The sequence below is a fragment of the Clinocottus analis genome, unplaced genomic scaffold (genome assembly GCF_023055335.1).
Source record: "Clinocottus analis isolate CAN_PGR_092001 unplaced genomic scaffold, fCliAna1.0.p SCAF_9, whole genome shotgun sequence".
Taxonomy (NCBI): domain Eukaryota; kingdom Metazoa; phylum Chordata; class Actinopteri; order Perciformes; family Cottidae; genus Clinocottus; species Clinocottus analis.
Window position 1 is genome coordinate 11,851,046 of NW_027176251.1, and position 13,779 is coordinate 11,864,824.

The following is a 13,779-nucleotide window of genomic DNA, read 5'->3' on the forward strand; positions in this document are numbered from 1 at the left end:
GCTGCTCGCAGTAGTACACACGGTTCCTTCAGTGTTGTTACTCTGCAAGAAGTGTTAATTAACAGCAATTATTATGGGTGCTGCCCTGTACGACCGGGGGTTATTCAATCATTATGCATGCATCATAACTGCAGCCATCTCCAGTAAAAAGGCCCCAGTACAGTAATACCAAGAACCACTTCAGAATATATTGCTTCCTAAACTAAATAGATTTTCCTGGAGGAGCAGATTGTGCCAGGCAGAGAAAAGGGGGATCTAGGACTCAAGTGGCATCAGTCTTACGGCAAAAAAACACTGAAGTTTGGGCCGTTTCTGTTGGTTCAGATATAGACAATGAGCTCATAAAAAAACAAGCAGTGTATGAGTTGGTGTACTACCCTAACACTTCGGGTGATTAAAAAAAACAAACATTTTTTTTGCCAATTTGAAGCCATAAGATTCAGAGAGAGCGCGTGCTTTATTACATCCTCCAATGGAGGGTTTCATTGAGTTCTGGATTTCTGTTGGAAATCGACCAAGTCTTTGTCTGCTTCAGGTAGTTGCAGCTGTTGTTGTTTTCCCTCCAAAAGTACAGGACTTCTTGTGTGATACCCACTAGGACTGCCCCCTAAACGCTGCTTCAGCAGTTTAGTGTGTGGGGGGGCTGCGCTGCAGGTGCTCTGGACTGTCGAGTTATTTAGCAGCTGTGCGTAATATATTTCTCATAATCTTTGAAAAAATCTGTATCAATGTTGAGTATTTTACAAAAAACAAAGACAAATCATGAGCAAGCAAGTGACACAATATTAAACTCTGAGTAAATGAATTTGATGGCTTCAAGGACAATACATATACAGTCCGTTGTTAATTATGAAGTGATCCGTAACCAGTACAACAAACTCTATATGACGACTATCACAAGTGATAAACTATCTTACAAAGCCTTTTATTTATACAGAGCCAAATGCAGCAGTTTGTCTTCACATTATATTTTGTTCAGAAATTGCTGAGCAAGAATCCCCAGAGCAATGAAAGCTTTTACTTTCTTAATCTCCAAAGAGACTCGAAAGCAAATGTTGGGCTATAAATGCAGTTTGACTTCTGCAAAAAAAAAGATATAGATTTTCCCCCAGTGAGAACCCACCACTTGCTCTTATTCAGATTTGTCTATTAATTTACACGAGGGGTGAAGATCTGAATTGGGCAAACAAATCCTCTCTCCTGCCACAGAGGGCAGATTACTGTTGCCTTATAGTATATAAATCATGACTATAATTTAAAGACACATTGGCAACACAGTGTCTCACTGAGAGCCCTGTGCAGTGAGATAAGTGTAAGAGGTTAAACTCTCCCTCATGCATTCAACCATTCTGCACTAATACTGCTAGCACTAACTGTTATTTAATAGTAGTGCAAACAGGCAATGAAATGGTGTTTGCTTGAGACTAAAGTCTACTGTAACAAGAGACAGTTACTATAGCTGGGCTTGGTTTTTCAGCTATAGCTTGGCTTTTCATATATATATATATATATATATATATATATATATATATATAATATATATATATATATATATATATATATATATATATATAAAATCACATGAGATCAAAATTCAAGCAGTTATTTAAACAGTTTGTGAGAGCAATAATACAAATATGTTAATGTTTGCTAAGATATGCAATCATATATTTAAAAATGATTCTCTATTCAAGATTGTTCCTAAAACTGTCAAATTATCAATTTATCTGTTCATGCAGTTTACATCCGGAAACCATTAATGATTGATGATGAAGACCTTGACATGTGTTTGAAAGCTCCTGAAACACTGGACCTTTAATTGATTTGCCAAAATAAAGGGTTCACAAGTAACACCGAACTGGCAAATTAGGTTGGTATATTTAAGAGTGGAGTAAAGTAAATGTGATTGAACAATAACTATCAAAGATCATCCGCTACTCTCATCTATCCAATAACTTCAACTCCTCGCTGAACTCAGATCTTATTGTACTTCATTTGTGATTGTTTCTCCCCTGTGTTTTGTTGCAAACAAACCCCTTTTTATGTTGCATCTCCTCTGATAGTAACACCTTTATGTTGAATCTCCTCTGATAGTAACACCTGCTGATGTTTTCTCTTCTATGAGATACTTCAGAAAGAAAATGGCTTCAATAACAATATCAAGGGGGTTGCTGCAGGTTTCATCCAACAAAGGTCATCGAGTTACCTCCTGTTCATTTTAAAGAACATTGCCACTTGGACTTACAAAAAGCAGTACAACATTTTTAACATGCACATGGAATTTACTCCACATGCTGCATTATCTATCATTTGGTAAGAGTAAATGCCAAGAGCAGATTTCTCATTTTGGAGAATAGTACTCTTCAACTTGCACAGACATAACAACCCGTACATGCCCCTTTTTACACTTAGCATGCACAGAGTGGAGAAATGTGTGGCAGCACGTGCTAGGACTCTCTCAGAATCAGTGTATAAATCATTTTTATGGTATGGTGAAGATGGGTGGAGTTAGCGTTGGGGTATTGAGCAGAGTGACAAATTAAAACGGAAAGAAATGGCACCAGCGTTGTCTCGTTTCCATACAAATCTTTTCATCACTCCCAATCCAGGCTCTGTATTTTGTCGCCATGGCAATGCCTTCCCCGAAGCATACCTTATATTTCCGTTTCAAACATGGCATACAACAAAGCTCTCAATACTGAAGACATCTGGAGACCTGCTTGATTCGCTTGTTGTAACCTCTTTTAACAAAGCAATTATGAAATTCCTGTTTGGAGATGATGCAAAGGCTGGAAAAGCAAACTGGCTGACGTATCATAGTGTTGAGGTTGGGATTCAGGTCTGCTGGGGTCATGCGGCAGGTAGACATGCTTGTCTCTTTTATTTAGCGACTTAATAACTCATCCATGTGCTGGAACAACATTGTTCAAGTTGCTATCGCTGTGTTGAAATGTTTGGAAAGATGGTTGGGCGCATGTTGATTAAGAATTCAATCCATGATGAAACGGGAAGAAAAAGAGCCTCGCCAAATTTTGTAGAATAAACCACACCGATCAGATCACTCAATTCAGAGACTCACTTCTCCCCTGGTGGGAAGAGAATAGGCTCACAGCGTGAAATTCATAAAGAAAATTCACATGGAACAAAAAAAAGTAATGTCCATGGCATGTTCATGTGCGTCCGATCTCAAGGGGTAGGGAGGGGTCTTTAGCGTTTAGCTGGACTGTTGGCGTACAGGTGTACTCCAGGAAACTGTGACATCACTGCATATCGGTGTGATTCAAGGTACAACACTGCATACGTTGGATAGACCCACAGCCATATCCTTATGCTTTGTATGAATAATAGGGAGACAGGAGACAATTAGCTTAGCATAAAGGCTAGTCACGGGGGATGGAGTGGGGGAGGGGGGGGGTGGAACAGCAACCCAAGTGAACAAATGAACACCTTATATCTAATTTCTTTAATCTGGGCAAACAGAACTGTAAAAATGACGATTGGTGGTTTTAGAGCAACTTGCTGGAAAAAATTATTGAAAAAAAAAGACTTGCGTCTTTACGAGTCTTCTCGTTAGAGATCAGGGGCCAACAGCGAAGATGCTGGGTGGATGATAAACTGTTGTAACTCACTGTTAAACCACCAGTCAGCTAGTATTTGTGGACAAAGTTAAATGTGTTTTAGTTAGTTTAGTTTTAAATGTGTTGACAGGTATAATATTGAATAGACTGAGCCGATTTCCTTCTATTTCCAGTCTTAATTGCTTAGCTGATTTCATGGCCTCCCTCTTCCAGCTCCATAATTATTGTACGGATATGAGAGTGGTATTGATCCTCTCATCTAACGAGTGATCACGGGTATTTACCAAAATGTCAAAACCTTTTCTTAACTCCAGACATAAATGGGTTCTGAAAGTCAGATGAGAAATATATATATATATATATATATATATATATATATATATATATATATATATATATATATATATATATATATATATCAATGTATTATGTATCAATTTCTTTAATTTCTTTGGTGCTGGTACAATAGATATCTGCCCACTTAAATGTAAACACTTTCCTTTTAGCTTTAGGCTTGAAGGACCTTCAGAAGAGCATACATGGATGTGACTGTGTGAATATCTATTCTATCAGTTTGAGCTTTTTTGATACTTCCAGCAGCTTATTTAAGATAAAGTCGGGTGAAGCGGCGGTTATCCTGTATTTGATTAAAAGGTGCTAAAATGGCTGAGCCAGCGGCTAGCATCCAACAACACAAACGGCAGAGCTAACAGTGTTCACCTGAGGGGGGCTGCGCTTCCACGAGGACGCCGCGGGGCCAAGACGGCGTTATAAGCAGTACGAGTGCAGTGGAGATTACCTCGCCAGCGGGGCATGCACTCGCACAAAGCAAAGAGCAGCTCCCATTACAACATCCTAGGTAGAAAGTCTTCATTCTCTGCTCAGGTAGAGATTACTCCATCATATATTTGCATAGCAAATAGTTGTTCGCTGCAAAACTAAATATCATGATTTGAAATTAAGCACCTTGATTTTTGTTCACAAATTCACATCCTTCAAGTGCTTCTTTTTGTCCCTCCGACCATCCAAAAGCCACAAATATTCCATTCATAATCATGCAAAACTAAGCAGTAAATCCACACAATCCAGAAGCTGCAACTACCATATGATTTTAATTTTTGCATGACTAATGATGAACAGATCATCACAATTGTTGTCAATTGCTTTTCTGTTAAACAACCAGCTAATTCTTGCAGCAATAAATGATCATGGACTCACAGAAAACAAATGTATGGTGCGGACATGTGTGTTCACGTGTGCGTGCAACATGTTGATGTGTTCACATGGTGGTGTGTACAGCCATGTGCTCTGCAACATGTGAAATTTTGCACTTGCTCATTTTGAATGTAAATCTGATGTCAAGCTGAAAGCTGAAGAGGGAATGTGTGGGTGGCAATCGCTTCCAGCTTAGACCCTCTGAGAGAACTGAGAGAGAGACAGAGTTAAAAGAGTGGGAGGGAGGGATGTAGACATACATGAGTAAGAGGTTGTTTAAAAAAAAAACAGAAAAAGGAGCACAGTGTGTGTGTGTATGCGGGGTTGGGGGGCGGGTAAGTGTTCGTGTAGGAGTAGGAGGGACAGCGCGAGAGCAAGGCTGTATGGAGTGAAGACAGGATGACAGAAAGAGAGAGAGAGCTGGAGAGAAGGAAAAAAGGATGAGAGTGAAATGGAGGAAATGCATCTGGGGGAGCGGTAACAAGAGAGGGAGGGTGAGGGGGAGTTGCACTGAGAAAGGGGGAGTTTAATGGAGAGAGGAAGGGAGCACAAGAGCCAGAGATGGAGACTGGAGTGGGAGTGGGTGTCTTAATAGCGCTAAAAATGCTCTGGGCTTTTTGTATGTTTGCCTTTGTTATATAGAATGCTGGTTGGCTCGCTGTTTGCTTTTGATCCATGAACTGTGACTGCAGGTGCAAGGCATTCTCTCCAGTGCTCCTCTCATTACATAATGCAACGTATAACCGCTGTCATCTGGAGCCCAGCAGGTAAAGCGAGGCACTAGCGATGCAAGAGGCTCGGGGGCTTCGTTCCCCGCAGTAGCTTTATGCAGGGAACATCACTCGCCGGGGCGCTGAAGCTCTGCAGTGGCTGCACAGGCTGGTCTGAAAGAGGAAAATGTGTGCGGATGTTGAGGAACACTGGTGCAGAGCCGCTTGTGAACACAGAGAGCGTGCGGCGCTTCAACCCTTCATACAGCACCAGCCTCTCTCAGCTAGCCTTGACCTCGCGATCTGAGTCCATTCTGTTTGCTGAACAAAATTGCTAATGGATAGTGTGCAAACAGCTACAGTATGTTTCCTTGAATGATGCATGCTATTTATAGAGTCTCCCAGTTAGCGGTGTGCCGATCGATTTGCTGAGGAAGCGCTTTTGATGGTGATGCATAAAAATACAGCTGCATCTAATACTTATTTCTTCTTGATGATTAAGTGAATCATCCATGCGTCTGTAAAATATCTAAAGTGTCCTCTTCAAATTGCTTGTTTTGCCCAACACTCATATAAAACAACAAATCCTCATATTTATAGAAGGTGATATTATATAGATTATATATAGATTATTATGCATTATTGGTTATTAAATGGCAGGTGCTCTCCACCAAAGGTCGGTTTACTCTTTCTAAAGCTTGAAGAAACAACCCTCAATTTCTGCTTGTGGCTTCACATTTTCAACAGAGAGCCTGTGTTACAAACTGGAGGCGTGAAGTTTGAAAGATGTGGGTGTTAAGCAGCAGAGTGTCTAATGAAAGACGCTATGGACTCATATGGGAAACGTAGGATCCAGGATTTTTCGGGCATGACTAATGGAGAGCCAAAGTGAAACTGAGAAAACCTCAATCTCACAAAAACAGAGCTTTTCACAACAGTATATGGTGTACTCTGTATATCTTTAAAGATCAATCCAAAAATGTAGTTTTATCCAATATTTGTTATCTTTAGTGGCATTTAACAAACGTCATATTCCACAAGACCTTCACCATCGCAGGATAAACGTCATGGCTCTAAATAAGAGGGCCTAGTGGAAGGGCCATGCTTTCTCAGACCCGTCTGTAAAGACAGCAGGTGCCGGGCAGAAAGGACTGAACGCTGGAGAGGTTCACAGCCCTTTACAGAAAGGTTACGGCTGAACAAATACATTAGCAGAAGGTGTTGGGGATTTTTTCCAGATATGGACAAAAACAAACAAAAATGATGAGTCGCCATACAACTGTGCTTGTACATTTGCACGGAGCAGTAGTGTTTTAGGTACACTCTTAAAGTTTTCGTTGTTTAAAATCATAAAACGTTCGATTACTAAAAGCAAGTGCTGCAGCGGAGACCACTTAATCCTATAATATATGAGGTAGTTAACCCACAGAACACACTTCATTTGTTCTGAAAGGCCAATGGAAGAAAGCTTTAATGAGTGATGCAGTGGGGAACCGAAGCTAATGGAACAGAGGCTAGCTCGAATGTGACGTCATGGCTTTGGCTCATTATACGAAGGCAACCCACTACCATTCCCAACCTGTCTGTATGAGACGCACTGGGCTTTTAGCTAGCTTCAATGTAAACCCATCCGCATCATTATTAAACATTAAGAGCCCCTGAAGTACGATAACAAGTGAGAAAGTCTGTGTTGGGTGGGTAAAACAAACACAGGACTTTGACCCAGGAGACCTCTGTTATGGTGTGTTTATATCAACGCTAAAGCAACCTTTAAGTGTGGGGTGATTACAGGCAACGTAAATACAAATACATGAATAGATGCAAACTGTGATAAAGCAGCGTGAATGATGCACAGCTAATAATGCAAGAGTGCGAAAAGAGCGCGAAAAGTGCACAAGTTGATGTATTAAAACTCTGGTGAGAAGTTTGTGTGATGATGTGTTGCGAGAGCATAGCTTTGCACCAAATGATCTAAACTTCTGTCAGGAAACAAGCTTAAAATAAAAAAGTTTGCTTGAAGACAGATCTGATGAAGCATGAATTCCTCTTAGGCACATGCGAGTGACACAAATAAATACAAACCATCTCAATGTGAAAATGTGCTTTGCGTTTGCTTTTAAAGAACATCAGGTAACGTAACAAGCGTTATTTTACATAAGAAACAAACTTATTTTAATCTAAACTATATCCAGGTCTTTTCTGAAGCCGTTTTCCCTAAACCTTACTAACTAAGTAAACCTATGTTAAAAGGTTAATTTGAAAAGAGACTACATGCATGGCACGAGCGGAAACTGACATGTCGTCATGAAACGTCCAAAACTAACACTAGAGGAGCAACTAGGCTCAAGAGCATAGGGCCGCTGACCAAGCTGATGAGGGTGTGTTGACCAGGGAATAAGAGTCAGGATATATAGCTACCTCTGTGGAATTTTGACCAACCTTTCTTCAAATCTGTCCGCATCCCAACTCAATGAAAGGGCAACACTAAATAGCTGCAGTGCCCCTTTCAATAATTAATCAAGTGATGTTGATAATTAACCTTTTGTTAATGAACTAATATGTTCAGCTCTGCATACAAATGTAGAAAATACCAAGCAAACCCCAACTGCAAGAACCATGTAAGACTGCATGGTCTGAAATAGGAATAAAGTCCTTGTTACATAAATAAATCATTGCCAGAGTGATAGTTACACAACAGCTGCAAGTACCGAACATGCAATATTACTCAAGTGTACAGTGAAATGATGGGGGCTTTTAAATATCTCTTACTGTAACTGCAAACTCAAAAAATGACACAGAGGGAGGAAGAAGCACCCGCCAGCAGCCCAATCGTGACACATTTTGACTGCTGATCACAAGTTTCTCTACTCTACACGAGCAGTAGGAGCCAAGTTGGCAGACGATCAAGATTCTGGACAATCCTTTGTATCCTCGAAACCGATTTGCCTCGCAAAATGGTTTTTGAATTTCACAAGCCACGAGTAGAAGACATTCAGGTTTTTTTTGGGCTTTGCTGAATGTTCGTATGACACTGAAGCTGTTACAGGTAGATTTTTATAAGTTGACATTTCAGTTGAATCAGGAAGAAGCAATTCTTGTGTGGAGTTCAGAGAAAAAAATAAGATAATTTTAGATTGTTGGTAATACTGATAGTGCCATTTGCCGTAAAAGTTAATGTTGCGCTTGAGACAACGAAGATAAACCTTTGAGCAGCAGAGCTTTTTCTGAGCTGTCAATCAACTGCCTGTCGATTGCTTTTGCCGACGTGGGATGTGAGGGGAGGGGAGAGTGAGCGCGTGTCTCTCTCTGCTTCTCTGCAAAGTGCACCTACTGCAGCTTCAACGCAGAGCAATGAAAGGTCTAATTTTGGATCAAGCTTGCGTTTCAGGTTGAACTATTTCATCCTTCTTTTTATTAGCAAAGAGAAGAGAGTGCAGTCTGATCTGGTTTCCCAAGCTGTTTGTCATTATTATTGTGCATTATTTACTGTACATGTGCTATTCCCCACAATGCAAAGACACCCGGAGCCAACAGACTCTTAAACCCTGAAAACCAAACCGTTCTGTACCTCGCCGAGCTACTCAGAGATGCTCAAAGTGCCACTTAACAAGTGTTGGATTTCTGAAGTCTTTTAGTCTTTTATCGAGCTTTTAGCTTTTTAGGAAAGAGTTGTTTTTACCGCTCACCAAAATCGATCAAGCCGTCCAGCGTTGAAGGAGCTACATAAAATACCGTTTTATGCAGAGTTTTACTGCTTGGATATCACATTGTGTGTGAGAAGACAGCAGATGGTTCAAGGTGGACTGTTTGTGCTCTTGAGCTCGACGACAAACCCACAGAAATACACAGAGAAAAGTGATGTCATCGGGTGCAAATGAGGTAAAGATTAGCAGTATGTTTAGAGCTATCTGTGTACTTTGGGCACTTGTTATGTAATATTCTATAGTAATGCAAAGTGTGTATCCCCAGAATAAGTTATCGTGACAGTAAAATCAATAGGCCATCTTGTAACATGTGACTGCAGCAATGAAAAGGCACAGTCAAACATTCTCAACATTAGCATTGTGTTCAATCCTGTAATACAATATTTCTGAAATGAGAGAAAACATGTACAATGCACAGAAGTGCATCAGATGATATAAGTTGGATTCATGTGAATTTGAGGGGGGGGGGGGGGGGGTTAAGTAAGAAGACAAACATGTCCTACCTAGATCAGGTGGGGGGTCTTGTGCTTTGTGTCCACACTAGACAAAGTCTCTGGGTTTTCAATCTATGTGACCCCACAGTCAGCTGAGGCCAGCTAAGACCAGAGATGCATTCACTGACTTCCGCCTGTACTCCACCAAGTGTCGGTCTCTGTTTGACTCTGCAGCAGCTCCGTAGTTTGTGTTACATTCCAGTGAGCATCAACACCGGTTCTGAATCGATAGTCCAAAAGTACACAGTGATACTGACGTCTATAAATAACTGAGCGTGTTGGTGTATCTGCAAACCGCACCTGCCAACAAGTGTCATGACACACATGCGTTTGTCTGACTGTCTGTCGAGCAGGTGAGCGTCCTCTGGAGGGTTTATAAGGCCGTGTTCAAGTTCCAGGCAGAGACGTATTGCTCAAATCGCCAGTCGTCAAATAAGCCACAAAGAAGAAGAAGATGCAATCAAGAGCACTCCAACTAAATCGAAGAGAAATTGACTTCACTACAAAAGCCCAAAATAGCAAACCACTTCCTTGAATGAATGAATGTTGGCCTTTAATCAATTCATGACCTCTAAATATTTCATAGACAAATAGGTATATGAATAAATGATGAACAGCTCGTCTCCACTACCAAGGCACCTGGAAACAGGGCTCCTTAAAGATATGTATCTTTAAAGTAAGTAAATTTGTACGGTATAATAGAAAAAGTACTAGAGTGGTCTTATAATAAATCTAAAGTACAATACTATACAAATATCACAGAAAACTATAAACTATATATATCTATATATATAATATATTAAATAAATATTATAGCCAAGTAATATTTAAGAGATACAAAATACCATCAAGTGCAATATGGTGACCATAAACTCACTACTGAGCACCACAGACACACTAGAAGTCCCTATATAGCCATTATTGGAGTATTATTTATCTTATCAACTACAAGCACTAAAAGTCATCATTGCACAAAGTTAAAGTGGTGTTGGTGGCCTGTGGGAGAATGTCCTTCCTAAAACGTACTGCACAGGTAAATTCGCAACTGCAGGCCTTTACTTCTCCAGAGTGCTGATTTTTTTTTCCTTTGAGGTGACCCAAAAGTGCCACTATGACAAGAGTACAGGATGACAGTTATTAAGTAGGCCACTGTTCGTTATCTCGCATCCTCGGACTAATTAGACAGAGCAAAAACGACAGAAAAACAAACACTCCCAAAGCCAGCTGAGTGTTATAATTTCACACTGAGGCACTGTTCATCCTCCCCCCGCCTCCACCCGGCAGCAGCAGCCTGCTTCTTGAGCACCGGCAGCAGCGGCTGTTCGGCGGCGGGCAGTCCGGCTGAGAGCTCCTCCTCCCCGGCCTCTCTCTGTCCTCTCTCCCCGGCGCCCTCCGCCCCGACCCTGCACTCGCAATTCCGGTGACCGACGGAAGATCCGCTGAGGCCAATTTCTCTCATCTTTTAGATGGGAATGTTTCTGCGATGCTCTCCTTAGTGGGTGTCCGTCTGGTGCATGTCAAAAAATGAACTTGCCGAGGATGGACGGGTTGGTGGGAGGTAAACGCGTTCCTGCTCCGGGCTCAGAAGAAAACGCTGGTGCTTAAACGCGATCGACAGCTAATTCATGCACGCATAGGGGGGCGGGGGAGAGATATGCGTATCTGGATGTGCATTCGCGTGTGTGAGAGTGCACGTGCGTGCGAGCGTGCGTGGCCCTGCCCATGTGTGCGTGAAGGAGCGGCGCGCCGCGCAATAGGTCCGCCTTTCTGTATGTGCGCCAATTCACGCTCCGCTCCGCTCTCTGTACTGCGCCTCTCTGTCCCGATTGGACCCCTCCAACCGGGCAGCCAGCGAGCAGGAAGGAAAAATAAAAAACGGAAGCTTTAATTTCCAATACAGGCGGAGATATTGTGGATGAGCACCAACAAGCACAGAGCGCTGTGGCAAGAGTGTGGAAAGAAGATACACACGGACGTATAGTCAGTGGAGTGGCCAAGCAAACGCTATGGAATAAAGTATTTTTAAAAAAACTGAACGTGTGCCAGAAAGCGGACAGGCTGCACGAGAACAAAAAACTGCGAGGCGTTAAAGGCAACTAATTCCTTTCCGTCTTCCTTCCCACCAAACGGCGGTTCGTGCACAAGTAATCCGACTGGAGAGCGATGGATGTTGTAGTGACTCCTGTCTGCTGCCTGGACGGAGATAATCCTGCACAGGTGGACAGCAGCGCAGTTTAGGGAGGGAGCAGCAGCGCACTGATGCCTTGCACTTCAGAGTCTCTCTCTCTCTCTCTCTCTCTCTCTCTCTCTCTCTCTCTCTCTCTCTCTCTCTCTCTCTCTCGTTCTCTCTCTCACTCTTTCTATGACTCTACCTCCCTCTCCCTCTCGGTATTTCCAGAGGAAGAGAGAGAGAGAGAGAGAAAGAGAGAGAGAGAGAGAGAGAGAGAGAGAGAGAGAGAGAGAGAGAGAGAGAGAGAGAGAGAGAGAGAGAGAGAGAGAGAGAGATGTTTAGAAAGGGGTTGGGCTGGCTGGGTTCCTTGTGGGTCCTGGAGTGATTTTTTAGACCTGCAAGAAGCTCTCTCTCCTCTCTCTCTCTCTCTCTCTCTCTCTCTCTCTCTCTCCTCTCTCTCTCTCCTCTCTCTCTCTCTCTCTCTCTCTCTCCATAATTATTCCTCACTTCCTGTTTTACCTCTCTCATCCCTCACTGTTTTCCTTTCACCTTTCTACAGACAAGCACACACATAGCAAGTGCGAGGAGCAGGGGAGGGGTGGGGGGGTATGTGTGGGAAGAATGCAAGTATGTCATTACTCACACAGTATACATCCACAAGCCCAGAGCATTCCTGTGAAACACGCTCACACACAAACACGCACAACTCATGACCAATCATAGTTAAAAATTTGAATGCTAATTTCTATGCCCAAGCCTTTGCTCGATCCCGGCTTATTTCCCACGAGCAGCTCCACAGGAATAGAGAAATAGTGCTCAGAATCCATATGTTAACCAGGTAGGCAAAACACCCAACTATGTAAACCTACCACACACACACTTAAAGCCTCAGTGTGTTGGCCGCATCGGACTTCATACAAATTATTGACATTGAGTGCAAGTAAGACACCGCCATTGATTGGGCTTTCGGCAATGATAAACAATCAGCACTTCCAGCGGGGTTAAGGGTATCTTAGATCAGTTTCCATGACAACTAAGGGTTTGAAGCAAACTTTCATTTTTTTAAAGTGTCATGTCACTGTAATGTTGTTGCACTCGCCGCACCAGATTCCCTTAAAGGCTGGTGTGAGATATAACCATGGAGGGAAATAACATGACCTCCATGTTGTAGTGGGGGATATCTTCACGCCAGCTCAGCCAAAGTCATCGCCGTGTAGTGAGAGAAATACTCTAATAATCATCCTTTAAGGCAATCAACTCTGTTCTGCAGCTTCTGGAAGAATGTGGTCGCACCGACTCCACAACCTCTGCCACACAACTGTTCATGTCATCTTCAAATAGTCCCCAATCACCAGAGCCTGCAGAGACAGGGTTAAGGATTCCAACAAACATTTCAGCTACTTTACCCCCCACAGTTTTCTTTCTCTCCTCCTCTCCCGTTGTCTTTCCCTCCACCTCCCTTCTTCTGTCGCTCTCACTCCCTCTCTAACACAGGTCTGTCTGTCTGCTCTATAATTATTTCCATGGTTACCATTAAGGATGTGAAGCTAAGCCTGATGTACTATGGTAGTAATCTTTTCCTGTCTCCGCCTGTTCCCTCTGTCCTCTCATCTGTCGCTTCTTCTTCTTCTTCTTCTTCTTCTTCTTCTTCTTCTTCTCTTCTTCTTCTTCTTCTTCTTCTTCTTCTTCTTCTTCTTCTTCTTCTTCTTCTTCTTCTTCTTCTTCTTCTTCTTCTTCTTCTTCTTCTTCTCTTCTTCTTCTTCTTCCTCTGTCCTCTCATCTGTCGCTTCTTCTTCTCCTCCTCCTCCTCCTCCTCCTCTTCCTCCTCATCCTCCCTATGCTGCGTTGCTATGTACGTGAGTCTTAGCAGCCTCCTTTTACGTTCTCCTTACTCATATTTCTGTGGCG

General features: G+C 42.3%; 1 protein-coding gene across 10 annotated transcripts in view; it reads right to left on the reverse strand.

Moving 5' to 3' along the window:
* The window catches only part of syngap1b (synaptic Ras GTPase activating protein 1b), a 126,256-nt gene that overhangs the window by 49,463 nt on the left and 63,014 nt on the right, over positions 1-13,779 (reverse strand). Inside the window, exon 1 of one of the 10 annotated variants that reach the window (XM_068569943.1) lies at positions 9,711-11,958. The exons of the other annotated variants lie outside the window; for them this stretch is intronic. The gene's annotated coding sequence lies outside the window, so the exon portion shown is untranslated. Of the gene's footprint in view, positions 1-9,710; positions 11,959-13,779 lie in introns of those variants that run through there. 10 annotated transcript variants of the gene reach the window in all.